Raw genomic sequence first — 14745 nt, forward strand, 5'->3', positions numbered from 1 at the left:
ATCCTGGACGATGTCAGGATTCTCAGAAAAGACACCAGTTTATCGCAGAACCTTGAAAAAGTTCTCAGATTTTCAGTTGTATTTTGCTGTAGTCATGTCTGGACTCTCCAATTTGACAAAGTAAAGAACCTTTTCTTATTCCCAACGTGTCAAATCAACTCCAGAAATGGAATAGACTCACAACTGAAGAACATCAGGATCTAGAACAGTCGTCCCCAACCCCCCGTCCGCGGACCGGTACCGGTCCGTGGGCAATTTGGTACTGGGCCATACAGAAGGAGAAAATAATTTACATTACTTCCATTTTATTTATTTCTGTCTGAAAGAAGTTTTATTTTGAAAAATTTCCCAATTCTCAGTTACATCCGTCTACGTCAGTGGTCCCAAACCACCGGGTCGCGACCCAGTACCAAATCACGGAGTAGACCAAACGTCCGAAACACACTTCAGGTGTCATTGTCTCCTATTACCCCTAGATCAGCGGTCCCCAACCACTAATTCTTATTATTTTAATTATTATTATTTGATTGACTTGTCCACCCTTTTATTTGAAATGATCAATATTTCTCCTACGTTGAATGCACTGATTGTACTGTATGTTGCTATATTTCAAAATAAACCTCACCAGTGCAGTCACTTGAATCGAGTTTTCAATATAATTATTTCTTGAGATTATTCAGTTTACAGAAATGTTGATTGTCAATTTATGACAAAAAAGGTTGTTTACTGTCTGTTGATGTCTGCATTTTACATTAAACCACTGCGGATGATTTATTATTAGATTACAGCTGTCCTGGCGTCATTAACTATTATCGAGCAAATGAAGACCGGTCTGTGAAAATATCGTCTTAGATGAAACCGGTCCGTGGCTCAAAAAAGGTTGGAGACCGCTGATCTAGAAGACTGAGTAGCCTGTGATTACATTGGTGACTGCTGGCCTTTTAAACAGACAAAGCTCATTTTTTAGCCTACATCATAAAATCTGTTAAAAGTTAGGCAGATCTTCAAAGCACAATTTTGACCAGACAAGACATCCCTGGAATGTTTTCATCTAGTAGCATGACCAAGAAAATGGTTTATTTGTTACGGGAATTCCAGTCAGCCAGCTAATTCTGTCATAGCAGGAGAGCTGAGGAGACCTGTTACCTGTTTGACCTGGAAACGTCAAAATTGCATTAAACTGAAGCAAGGAAATTCTAACACTGTGTTTTATTTACAGTGTAGTAGACAGGGTTAGATGGAGGCAATTGATTCGCTGTGGCGACCCTTGAAGGGAAAAGCTGAAAGGAAAAGGAGAAGATGAAGAATTGAACTGTGGAAGTAGTCAAGTCATATACGCAAATACCAAGCAAATACCAAGAGTTGGGTTGGGATGGTTTGCAGTTTGTCTTTCAACTTCACTCCCAAGGCTCAAGTGATGGTGTGTATCTCAAAACAACCATCAAACAAAAAGAGACTCAGCCTCCAAACATCATGCAGGAGCCCAGGGTCAAGCCCAGCTAAGGCCAGCCCACTGCTCCGTCACCCCCAGAGACTCCAAGTGTACACGACCAATACCATGGCATTCATCCAATGACTGTGGAGTGTCAAGGCGATGAAGAAAAGTGTCCCATACAGTGAATAGATCCCCGGCTTCTACAGGAAAATGCATTGACACTACAGGTTATGTATGAGGAGTTAACAAAATCGAGTCAGTTGACTTGTGATAAGCAGCTGATATTGAACCAACTGGTAATTGAGATGGACATGTTAAACGGATTTGTAGTCAATGAAATGTTTACACTACTCCACATTACACAACTGTCAAGAGTTAACACAACTCTTGACATTTTAAGAGACGCTTAGCTTCTCTTGCAGTGTTAGAGAAATTGCTTCTGTCTGATTACCATTCCATACAATAGTACATTTGCAACCAAAATTAATGGATTTACAGTTGGATGGATGTGACCTGTAGGCAGTTTGTACAACCATTAATGTCAGATGGTATTTCTCATAGACCTAGAAACAAAACATTTTAGCAGTGTTAACTGTACTTGATACTTAGATATTCTGATATAGAATTAATTGACTTCATGAAATCATTCACTTGATTTGAATTTGAATGAAGTTGTCAGTATGCATAATAATTTTTAAGGAAAAACAAACATTAAAATGCTTGGTAAACACTCACCATTTGTCAAGCCGGTATAGAGGTTTCCACGTCTCTAGAAGCTCCGTGATCCAAAGGCATTATTTCTGTTCCCTGGTCTCTTCACTAAACGCCATGGAGAACCCCATCTGCTGAAGTCGTAACAACAGATCTAACATTGTATTTTTATTGTTTTACAAGCGAGCGTGTGTGAGCAGAAGTGTCTCTGTTGGTTTCCAGTACTCTCGAGCACATGGTCACATCCCCAAGCTCTCACAGTGTTAGCTTAGAGGCTAGATGGGATATTTATTTTATACAAGGATTTAATGACGTTGGAAAGCAATTTGAGATCTCTGTGATTGTGGAGATTTATCACTATGTAAGACACGAATTCAGTCATTCTTTGAAGTAAAAACAACTTCAGCCAACTTTCCATTGTCAAAGGGGTGAATCAGTCATGACTGGTTTTCAATTATGGCTGAGTTGTCCTTATTTTGTAAGTTCAGGAAACTTCAGCAACAACAGAGGTTTCGATTTAATTATCTAAAAGGACATAAACAACCAACCACATATATTCTTTATACTGATTTCATGTTCAGATGTGTTTGACCCTGTATAAAACAAACATGTTTCAGGAGAAAGCTGGCCACACCCTGTTATTCTGCTACTGATCAAGAGAGGACTCTTGGCTTTGCCTTTTCTCCATCAAAATGATTCATCAAAAATGAACAAGTGTATGAAAGAATGTCTTGTAACACAGCCAAACAGATGCACCATAGAGTTAGAGCAGTGCATACACAGGTGAAGCATTAATAAATTTTATTTCTGGTAAAACAACATTAAACAACATTTACAGAAGGACATTACATCTTCCATAATAAGGTTACATACAGGTCATAACAAATAATGCAACAGCTATTCTACTGTATAATATATTGTTTCACTTCATGACGTGGCTGACGACACTTTGGTTTCCCAAACCACTTGTGAAAATTATTTATTTTCAGTGCAGAATACAAAAGAAAAAGATGTCCGAAAAGCTTTGTTGAAAAAAGTTTCAAACACAGATTTATTGTTCAGAACAGCAAGGATGCACAATGGATCCAACCTATGTTTTTCCTACTGACACCACTCCACATGATAAAGAAAGCCCAAAATAGATGCCTTATATTCATATTCAGCATATATGCCTATTCATATACGCTTTTGCTTTGATAGCCTAGCCTGATAGACATTTGAAACCCTGTTGACAAACATGGTGGAAGCATCACTATTTCACTTCATGCATTTCCATTGATATTATTATCTTGCTTTCCTGTCACAGTGTTAAATGTGTAATTCCACTTTTCTTTCTCTGGACTTTATTTGTAATATATGAAGAACATTCAAGTTTGAACAGAGTGTCTTCAACAACTCGATACAGGACTCAAAAATAGAACTACTGTACAAGAATCTGCAGAAATTCCGCAAAAGTAAGTGTGAGTGTTGAAAGGGGAAATTAATGTGTGCCTTGCCAGAAGTGTACACAAGGAGAAACATAAATAATTATTCAGCTGCTAATACTGTCTGCAATCCCTTAAAGCCACACGATGCTGGGCAATCTTAGCACAGCTCAATGGTATTACCCCTCTTCTGTCACGCTGCTTTGCTGGCATTACCCATCCCCTCTCCTCCCCTTTTTTACTGTTGCACAATCACAGCCTGGGGATGATATGAAAAGCCGTGAGATTATTTCAAGTATAGCATTTGTACAAAGGGCAAAGCAAGCAAGTGCATTAAGGTGACCATACAGGCTGGAATGTAGGGCGAACTTCTTTTTTTTCTTTAAAGTGCATTTTAAAAGCGTTATAGGGCTGAGTTTGGCCCAAAATTGCTATTTTATCAAAAAGCCATGGGTGCAGGAGAAGATAAGACTACAACATGGTAACATGCCTAAGCGCTATAACACCCCAATGCCTTGTCTCCATTTTGGAAAAGTTTAAATATTATCAATTCAATTGCATCCCATTTGGTAGATAACACGTATTCTGAAAGAGTTATGAGTTGTTATAGTCATCCCTCTTCTCTAATACTAAATGCCTAATAAGTGATAGTACGGACACAATCAGTATTCTGTATAAAATGCATTCAAAATTCAGTAACAACTAATCTCAGCAGTCTGAATCTATCCAGACCATCATATTTAATACATTTCTGACATCAACAATCAGTCTGCATTAGCTTATGGACAGCAAATGCAAGCTTGCAAGTCAAGCGACACGGACATTCCGTCCTAGCAGGGTCCATTGTGATTGGACAGTTAAACGCTGCTTTGGTCCCACAGCTGTCAACACACACCTGACTGTAACAACGATGGTGAGGAGACAGGAATTAGCTAAAACAAAATCTTGGAATGCATTTGGCACAGAACCATTTTTAATGCAGAAGTCACTACATGGCAGTTTCACTTCTGGAATACAAGAGAGATGATTCAGCAAGAACTGAGAAAAGCTATGAAAAATATCACCCCTCTACTTCAATGTGACAGAATGCAGAAGAATTACCAGCTATTGAGGGATATGTAGGAGCTGCAGGTTTATAGTTTATCATGGCAGGAAGCAGGAAGTCAATTCTAGCAGGCAAGGTATCAATATCATAAATGTGTGTTTGTGGGTGTGTGTGTGTGTGAGTGAGTGAAACAGTGTCTAAGAGGCAATGAAGTGACTTGACAAGTATCCACAGATTCTAATATCCTGTGACTTTGCCTTTGCAGTCTCAGCTTTTCAGCAAATCAAAAGTGCACGGCCAATATTATTATAACAATATTATTATTTCAGTTTTTCAAACTGATCAAACTCCAAGAGGAAGCCATTGTGTTGATAGTACTTTACAATTATCATCATACATTTAAATTGTGATATTAACATATTTTCACACAAAACCTCAAAAGAAAGATCAAAAATTGTATAAAGTTATTTTTTAGATGACACTGACCTCACCATGGAACATATAAGATGTCGAGGCGCACACTGGAGAAGTGTGTGTTTGAGAGTAATCAAACTGATCAGTTAATCACCACACACACAGCCACAGATGTGAGTCACTGAATCTGTCAGAAAAGAAAAGCTCTAGATCGATCTAGATCACTCCAATTGACCCATGACCTGAACAGTTATTGACATAAATCATTAGTTCTGATTGAATATTGTAGATCTTGTGATGGTATCAGGTAAAGTGATCAGGAGGATTGTTGCGGCCACAGCCTATTGTCCTGGTGTGTTCACCTTTGTACATTAGCTCATATGCATGGATGGAAGCACCAATGCTTAGCTATTGCCCATTTTTTGTACACATACACTTAGATGTACACACACACACACACACACTTGCTTCTCTGTCAGGCACACACACAAAGTTGTTGTCAGTTATAGTATTGCATCTATATGATTCTGCACACTGGTGGTGCTGTCCCTGTTGTTGTATGTGTGCACCGTTAACATCTCTAGCAGACATCACTTTGTTAAGAGAGGCTTTTCAGTTGCAACACAAGACTCACATCAAACTGATCTGGTTCCATCGTGATGGCCCGTTGGAAAATTGGAGAATTACTGATTGCAGTGCAACTGAGGTGTCATATTTAGATAGATAGATCACAGTAAGAGCTTGATACCACAGTTCTTAATGGAACCCAGCTCAGACACCAAACCATTTGACCTCAATGTTTGCCCACGTTAAGTGGCTCGCCACACATGTGTATTAGCATCACTTTCATCAAGTTGCCACTCTTAGACTTTTATCACACATTGATACATGCATATAAAAATAGCTTTGCGACCCTTTGGGGAAGTTTGAAATGAATAAGCTCATAACGCAACAAATAATCATTGACTTTTGAGATGTTCTAAAGCTTACGTTAGCAGAGGATGTGCTGTATTTTATTGCAGTACTTATGTTTAACATTAGGTGAAGATGGCAGCAAGGCTAAAGCTAACATTACTGTGGAGATACATGCAAACATTTCTACCAAACAAGTAAAGTAGGATGTTGTCCAGAAGGTAGAAGATGAGCTTCCTGACACGTCTCAACAAAGGATTATGAAAACCTACAAGCAAAGAAATATGACATAGTCTGAGTGTCTCGGGGGGGCTGGGTGTCAGAAATCAATACCTTTAAAACGCAGTCATGAGAAATACTGGAACGTTTCCACACAAGCTGCATCAGAATTTGATTCCTTCTCATAACCAGATCTATAGAACATGAGTTTGTAGGCTTTTACTTGTATGTTTAAAGCAATTCATGATGGGCCGACTACCACAGCAGCCAAACAAACAGCAAACAGTCTGTGTCATAGTTCTGTTGAGTGCAACGTATTAAAACCTGCATTTAGTAATGGCATCATTTTGAGGATAATGGAGTTGGTCCAGGTTTCTAGTGACACCCACCCTTGTCTCAGGATGGTCTCTATTCTCCTGAATGTGTCTTGGGACTAATATATCTAAACTTTAAGCTGCCATGCTTAATTGAACGTAGTACATAAATGTATTGCTCCACAATACAATTCGTGAGACACCCCCACAGACATCCCACTGAACCCCTGCCAAGCTGTCAAATAAGAAGCTGAGAGAGAGATAAAATAATATTTCTTTAACGGTCAGCATTGATGAAAACGTCACTATCTGTGTGCTTTAATGTTTAAACACAACAACACTCAAAAACCTGATGAATACACAGTCAATCTGCTAAACAGGATCATATTATGATTACATAAAGTCAATATTTTAAACCTTGACTTATGTTAAGTAATTATCCTGCTGAGTCAGCAAAGTGATACTTTTAAAATAGCAATTCCATACTATAGTGGAACTCCAACATGCCCGTCAAAGGATGTGTTAACCACCTGAAATGCCTGTTATCTTTTTCTGTTATTGTTGTCTGCATTTACACAAATTAGAGAATAACTTGGTTAGAAAGAAAACTCTTAAAAATTATTTTAGTTTTCTGATTTTTGCTTGAACTGACTGCATTGATTTTGTTTTGTAGATTGTATTTTTGCATGCATGTACTGTATGTCCACGGTATGTGTGTGTGTTGAGTCATTTAGTGTCTTGGCAAGAACGGAATAGATGAGAAGATAATGCAATATTAAAATCGTCCATTATATAGTTTCTAGATGAGTATATTATACGTACAAATATACATTCTTAAATAGGAGGCTGGTTACAAACACAAAACACAATATGTACCAACAGTAAAGTTCTTTTGATTATAATGTGACAATGATATATGCATTATTGGAATCTTATAAAAAGTAAACAAAATTTGCAAATGAAATCTTAGGTACCATCCATAATGCACAAAGGCATTCTCAATACTCGCTCTCATTCTCCACACACACACACGCACGCACGCACGCACGCACGCACGCACACACACACGCATGGATATTGTGAAGGTAATAAATAAAGAGAACTGGGGCTCTTCCATTCATCTGGATCCTCCGTGTCAGCATCTGTGTCTTCATTGATTTTAGAACAGCCACCTGAAACACAAACACACAAAACACAAGTCTGTCAGTAAGGAAGCAGACAGGTGATGTGCATGTAGCTTGAACCAAAATGAGCAAACATACTGTATGTGCATTTTGACACATGTAATTAAAAAAGAAATGACCTTTCAGTATATAACTACAACCTGTAATCTGTGTATAGATACACTATTATAATTCTCTTCATTTTAGGAACTTTACCAGAATATCCTCTGGTTAAAAATCTGACTGAAATAAAAGTGGTCGTCAGAACAGGTGGTGAAGAAGTTTGGAAAACACATTTCCTCTTCTTCTTTTCCTTTCGGCACAGCAAACCAATTACCACCATTTAACCCTGTCTTCTGTATCCTCTTCTCTCACACTAACTACCTTCATGTCCTCTTTCACTACATCCATAAACCTCCTCTTTGGTCTTCTTCTATGCCTCCTGCCTGGCAGTTCAAAACTCAGCATCCTTCTACCAATATATTCACTATCTCAGAAAACACATTTGCTAATATACAAAATTGTTGTTATTGACATGTAATTTGACATATTTATTTATGCTAAATCTGTGCTTATCATAGTGGAAGATTACATTCCTGATTACATCCCCGGCCTGTTATATAAAACATACTGCTAACAATCATTTGATATAATGTCAAGCTGTCCAGTACAGCATTCAGAAGAAATAGTATTTCAGTTTAATATATTGTAATGTCTTTATTTAAATGTATTAATACATTTTGAAGTTTGAACAATATTCTAAAGGTCACTCATACAGGATTAAAGGAAGGACTCTGAGGAGATGAAGTCAGAGATAGAAAGGAGGACTGAAGCTGACAGAGATGAGGGAGAAGCGGAAGATGACCAAGAGGGAGTAGAGGATGTAGATGTGTGGGGAAAGAGAGCAGAGATGAAAGGGAAGGACCAGAGGATGCTGAGCAAGAGAGAGAAGAGCGTTGGGAGAAGGATGGAGTACAAGAAGAAGAGGGAGCAGAGGAACAGGAGTGAGAAGAGAATGACGAAGAGGAGAAAATGATGAAGAAAAGGAGGGTGTTATGGACTGATCAATAATTCATCGATTCTCTTAGGTCCCTTTCTATCCTGGCTTTCCTCTTTCCTCCTTCATATTCTCTCTCCCCTCTCTCAGAGTCTCTACGCCCTTTGCCCATCCTATAGGAGTCCGGTCCCGATGGAGGTGCTGTAGGCCTGTATGCACCACGAATGTCAAACGTTATCTGCTGCTTCTGCAGCTCTTTGACTCCAGGTAAAAATAAACATTAAGTACGGACAGTTACATATGATTCTGGACTGAAGGCGTTTGCATCTGGCTCCCGAGTTCAGGATAAAATTAGAATCATATGAAACATGTTTGCAGATGTCTGGATGCAAGGCTAAGTTCACCTGCAACAGCGCAGAAATAGAATGCCTACTGAGAGAACCAACTTCAACTTAAAAGAACTCAAACCTATGAAGGAGAATATGACATGAAAAAAATGTTAAACAAAAAAAATGCTATTTACTTATTTTCTGAACTGCTTCTCCAGGTTTCACAAGTCACTGGGTTTGTTGGAGCCTATCCCAGCCAATTTAAGGGCATTAGGTAGGAAGATGCTCTGGACATGTTTCCAACGCATCAGAGAGCCAGACAAAAGACGAACAACCGCTCATGCACAAACTCACACCTACGGACAACTTGGAACTGATCAGTTTACCTGAAGTGCATCTTCTGAAGGTGGCAGGAAACCGGAAAATATGGAGAGAACCCCCGCAGACATGAGTGAACATACAAAGTCCACACAGAAGGGACTTAAACCCGGAACATTCTGTCTGTGAGAGGACAGCGCTACCCACTGCACCACCACGTTGCACTATATTATTTATATATATCTTATTTATTTACAATCGAACAATATTTTTACATACATAAACATACCTGTATGTTCAGCTCTACTCAATGAACCGACTTGGTCCTTGATGGGCTGAACTTGTCACTCTAGCGAGATACATTGGGATTGAATCTTGACATAATACTTGATATGAAGTTCTGTTACTGACTGGTGAGACTACTGTCCACATTTAAGATGCAAGTCAACAGAAAAGAAGGAAGAACCTCATGAAGTATGAATGATAAGGTGGGATAAAATTTAGACAAGGATCATTCTAGAGTGTAAACTAGGTGAACCTCACCTCCACTGAAAGAAAGATGAGATATATGCACGATTTATGGTGTCAGCTCATCACAATGTGTGCATGCACTCTAGTCACACATGTTACAACATGCACTGTGCAGTCAGACATGGTAGCAGAAAGACATACTCGTGTACTCATGAAGAGCCTTTCTGTTCCGCCCAGCTGCTCCAAACATCATCCACCCCATCATGAACATCCACACACTGGTGGCAGCAGCATCCATGCAAGTCTCCAGCTGTGCAGCAGCGGTGACAACCTCACTCACCCACCAGTGGAACAGCCACTGGAACAGCTCCACACACATGCAGTCATATACTGAAAGTGTGTATGCAGGAGTGTACTCGTTTTAACAGAGGATGAACCAGATTGTGGTTGATAGTTTCTTCATTGGTTTGCCACTTTTACCAGTCAGATGTTCTTGGAAATGAAGGGAGGTGATGGAAGCAAAGCACGTCTGTGTGTGTGTGTGTGTGTGTGTGTGTGTGTGTGTGTGTGTGTGTGTGTGTGTGTGTGTGTGTGTGTGTAATAATCGTCATCTGCTGTCACAGACACTGTGAGCTAACAAGACATTCATTGTTTAAATGAATTTGATGTACTAAGAACAGATGTAAGATTCCACCCTTAGGAACAAAGAACACAGAAGAGTTTGTGTGTGTGTGTGTGTGTGTGTGTGTGTGTGTGTGTGTGTGTGTGTGTGTGTGTGTGTGTGTGTGTGTGTGTGTGTGTGTGTGTGTGTGTGTGTGTGTGTGTGTGTCCGGGGGTTTCACTTAGGAAGCAGATGGAGCCGGTGGGTGGGTTTTGTGGGGAGGCTTTAGCAGGCGTGGCCAGCTGCTAGCTGTCCTTTAATTGAGAGTCTCACCCTCCCCCCAAAAATGTAATCCTAAAAGTGCTCTGTGTTGGGATAGAGTGTGTGCCTCACAACAAAATGGTGACAAGTCACAATGATAGGAAGAGCCGACATCATTTTACACTTTTTTCAGTCCGCTTTCATATCCTGTATAAGCGCAAAGAGGGCATAATGGGGGTCTGTTTTCATCCACCTCTGAGATGGCAGTTAGGGTAACAACACAAAATTGCACATCCCGATCCCACAAAGCCTTGATGGTTAAAACATTTTATACATGGATGTTGGTGAGTAGGAATCCTTCTGACTTGATTTCCAATAAATTTTGTTGGCGAACAGGAAATGGAAGATTGACTACCTTAAACATCAGTTTGGTCGCATTGTCCTTAAATGGATAGTGAGTTGGTTATTCTCTTTCAAATATCTACTCAACATCTATCCATCCATCTTCAACTGATCTGGGTCATGGGGGCAACAGTCTTGGGAGGGATGCCTATAATTCCCTCTCCCCAGACACCTCCTCCAGCTCCTCCGGGGGGGATCCCGAGGCGTTCCCTGGCCAGCCGAGAGACATAATCCCTCCAACGTGTCCTAGGTCTTACCCGAGGTCTCCTCCCGGTAGGACATGCCTGGAAAACCTGCCCAGGGAAGCGTCCAGGAGGCATCCAGAACAGATGCCCAAGCCACCTCAGCTGGCTCTGCGTGAGGTGGAGGAGCAGCAGCTCTACTCCAAGCTCCTCCCTGGTGACTGAGCTCCTCACCTTATCTCTAAGGGTGCGCCCAGCCACTCTACGGAGGAAACTCATTTCAACCGCTTGTATCTGGGATCTTGTCCTTTCGGTCACGATCCAAAGCTCATGACCATAGGTGAGAGTAGGAACGTAGATTGACAGGTAAATCAAGAGATTCGTCTTACGACTCAGCTCCTTCTTCACAACGACGACCTATACAGCAACTGCATCACTGAGGGAAGTTGCATCAAACTGTCTGTCAATCTCATGTTCCATCCTTCCCTCACTCGTGAACAAGACCCTAAGATACTTAAACTCCTCCACTTGGGGCATAGATTCTCCACCGACCTGAAGAGGGCACACCACCCTTTTCTGGTCGAGAACCATGGCCTCGGATTTAGAGGTGCTGATCCTCATCCCACTCACGTCACACTCAGCTGCAAACCATCCCAGTGCACACTGAAGTTCCAGGTGTGATGTGATGAGGCCAACAGGACAACATCATCTGCAAAAAGCAGAGATGGAATCCTTTGGTCCCCAAACCGGACTCCCTCTGGATCCTGGCCGCGCCTAAAAATTCTGTCCATAAAGATTATGAACAGAACCGGTGATAGAGGGCAGCCCTGCCGGAGTCCAACATGCACCTGGAATAGGTCTGACTTACTGCCGGTAATGCGTACCAAACTCTGGCTTTGGTCATACAGGGACTGGACAGCCCTCAGCACAGGCCACCGAACCCCATACTCCCAAAGCACTCCCCACAAGATACCACGAGGAACACGATTGAATGCCTTCTCCAGATCCACAAAACACATGTAGACTGGTTGGTCAAACTCCCATTAACCCTCAAGCACTCCGGGACGAAAACCACATCGTTCCTTCTGAATCTGCGGTTTGACTATAGGTCTAATCCTCCTCTCCAGTTCTCTGGAATAGACTTTCCCTGCAGGCTGAGGAGTTTGATCCCCCTATAGTTGGAACACACCCTCCGTCCCCCTTTTTGAAAACAGGGACCACCACCCCAGTCTGACAGTCCAGAGGTACTGTCCCCGACTGCCATGCAATGTTACAGAGACGTGTCAACCGTGACAGTCCCTGCACATCCAGAGACTTGAGGTACTCAGGGCGAATCTCATCCACCCCCGGTGCTTTACCACCGAGGAGTTTGGCAACCACCTCGGTGACTTCAGCTTGGGTGATGGACGAGTCCACCTCTGACAACTCAGCCTCTGCTTCCTCTGTGTAAGACATGGCAGCGGGATTGAGGAGATCCTCGAAGTATTCTTTAAACCGCCCGACAATATCCTCAGTCGAGGTCAGCAGCTCTCTGCCTGCAGTACGCCAGGCCTGCCTGTACCCGCCTCCGGAGTCCCACAATTCAACAAGATCACTCAACATAAAAACATAAAACTGGGACGTCAACACAAATATTCTGTAATACTATATATAGATATTCTATTATAAATCATGGTTTCATTTCCAAGCTCTAAAAAGGATGTTTTTCTAAAAACACTTATGATTCCTGATCAAAGAGTGGTCATCAGAGCACAACACCTGAACCCTTTCTAAGCGCCAAGGAGGCTACATCCATGTCCTGATTATTAGTGGCTTTCTGCTGAAAACACACATTCTGATCTCAGTGTTTAAAAGTTTCAGCCATTTTGTTGGCTCCGTTTCAGCTTGGTTAAATCACACTGAGAGGCCTTCACCCCCTCCCCACACCAGCCCCAACTCTAAAGCCAAGGGGTCATGACATGTGACCCTGGACCCTGCAGGGAGGTCCCATTCTATCTGATCCTGTTTAATGAACTCAGTCAGACTGGCCTTAAAAACCTCTCACTGAACACATGGAGCAGGGAAGGCACCGTTCAATTAGGGGCTGTGTTAAGGCTCTCCTTGTATGCGTGGTTGTGTGTATGCACACCTGTGTGTGTGTGTGTGTGTGTGTGTGTGTGTGTGTGTGTGTGTGTGTGTGTGTGTGTGTGTGTGTGTGTGTGTGTGTGTGTGTGTGTGTGCTTGCATATTTTGAGAGGGAGAACTGGTATTTGTTCGGGACATGAGAGTTGTTTTGGAATGACTTAAATTTACATAAAGGCATTTTCTCTTCCCACTGGAACTTGTACGTAAACTTTCCAATGGTTTTAAGAGTATTGCAGTGTTGTGCTGCCAAGTCATTCTGAGCTGCCACAGCTATCACAAACAGACTACAGTGTACAGATAATTAACAGAAGCAGAGAGACAGTGCCAACGAATGCTCCATCTGAACATCTCAGGTGACCGTTTCCGCACACAGTGACACACAAGTACACACAAACACGCACAAACACATAGTGTTTTTGGCAGCCTGCTTGCGGTTTAGACGGCCTCCATTAATCAAGACGAAACTCACAGTGTTTGTGTAGTGGAAAACCAGTTATACAAAGGCTATTGTCGATTTATTTGAAATGGAAAGGACCTTGCTTGCTTTGTTTTTTTTTGTAATCCAGTCTAGATTAAGTTAGTTTGTTACAGATAATCCTGGGTCTCCACATCTGCTGCTGTACTAAACCTCATGCTTACACTGGTCTAGCCTATCTCTGAAGCAAAACAGTAGCCATGAACGACTAGTGACCAACAAGACTACAAGAAGATGACAGAAGGCCAGAAGAATGTGAGAACACAGCCAGAAAATGGTTTTGAAGACATTTCAAATATGCTACACTAATCATTTTATCACTGACCTCTTTTTGACCTTTCACCTTAGCATAACCCTGAGGCAATTAATGTCATCTGAATGAAGGAAGGCTTTGCTTTATGTGTGGATACTGTCATGAAACATTGATATCTCTTCACTGAAGAGCAGAAAACACCTGACAGGAAGTCAAAGGAGGCCATTACCTTACAAGTAATGTAAGGAATCATGATACCAGATAAATAATTAAGCTTTGCAGAGTTTATAGGAAGATTAAGTAAGTATTAACAATATTATGAGTAAGCGATAAATCAATAAAATGTAAAATTACTGAGAACTGATGCTGACCCAGCCAGGGCGTGGCAGGAAAAGTGTGTTCTGTGAAAAGAGGAAGTTACAGAAGAACAGAATGAAGAACAATATTAAAATATTAAAAGTGATTAAGCTTTGCAATGATAATCAACATTTTTTTTCAGGGATGTTGGAAAGGAAGACAAATTGAAGGAAAACAAATATGAGAGATCTAATAGAGATGAAGTATGAGAAAGGGATAGTGCTTGAAATGAAATGAAAAGAAAAAAATGCTTAAGAGTCAACAATATTATGAAGTGTATCCCGATGGCTGCTGGCCTCAGCAGTGTGGAAGTCAAAAGAGGAAGTCATGAGATCGAG

The 14745-nt window shown here is 41.1% G+C and overlaps 1 protein-coding gene across 2 annotated transcripts in view; it reads right to left on the reverse strand.

Annotated features, from left to right (window-relative positions):
- Positions 1-2932: 2932 nt before the first annotated feature.
- Positions 2933-14745, reverse strand: part of cdk14 (cyclin dependent kinase 14) — a 212768-nt gene continuing 200955 nt past the window's right edge. For both annotated transcript variants that reach the window (XM_068324827.1, XM_068324829.1), the window contains one exon: positions 2933-7646. The gene's annotated coding sequence lies outside the window, so the exon portion shown is untranslated. The remainder of the gene's footprint in view (positions 7647-14745) is intronic.

Source organism: Antennarius striatus, chromosome 9 (genome assembly GCF_040054535.1).
Source record: "Antennarius striatus isolate MH-2024 chromosome 9, ASM4005453v1, whole genome shotgun sequence".
Taxonomy (NCBI): domain Eukaryota; kingdom Metazoa; phylum Chordata; class Actinopteri; order Lophiiformes; family Antennariidae; genus Antennarius; species Antennarius striatus.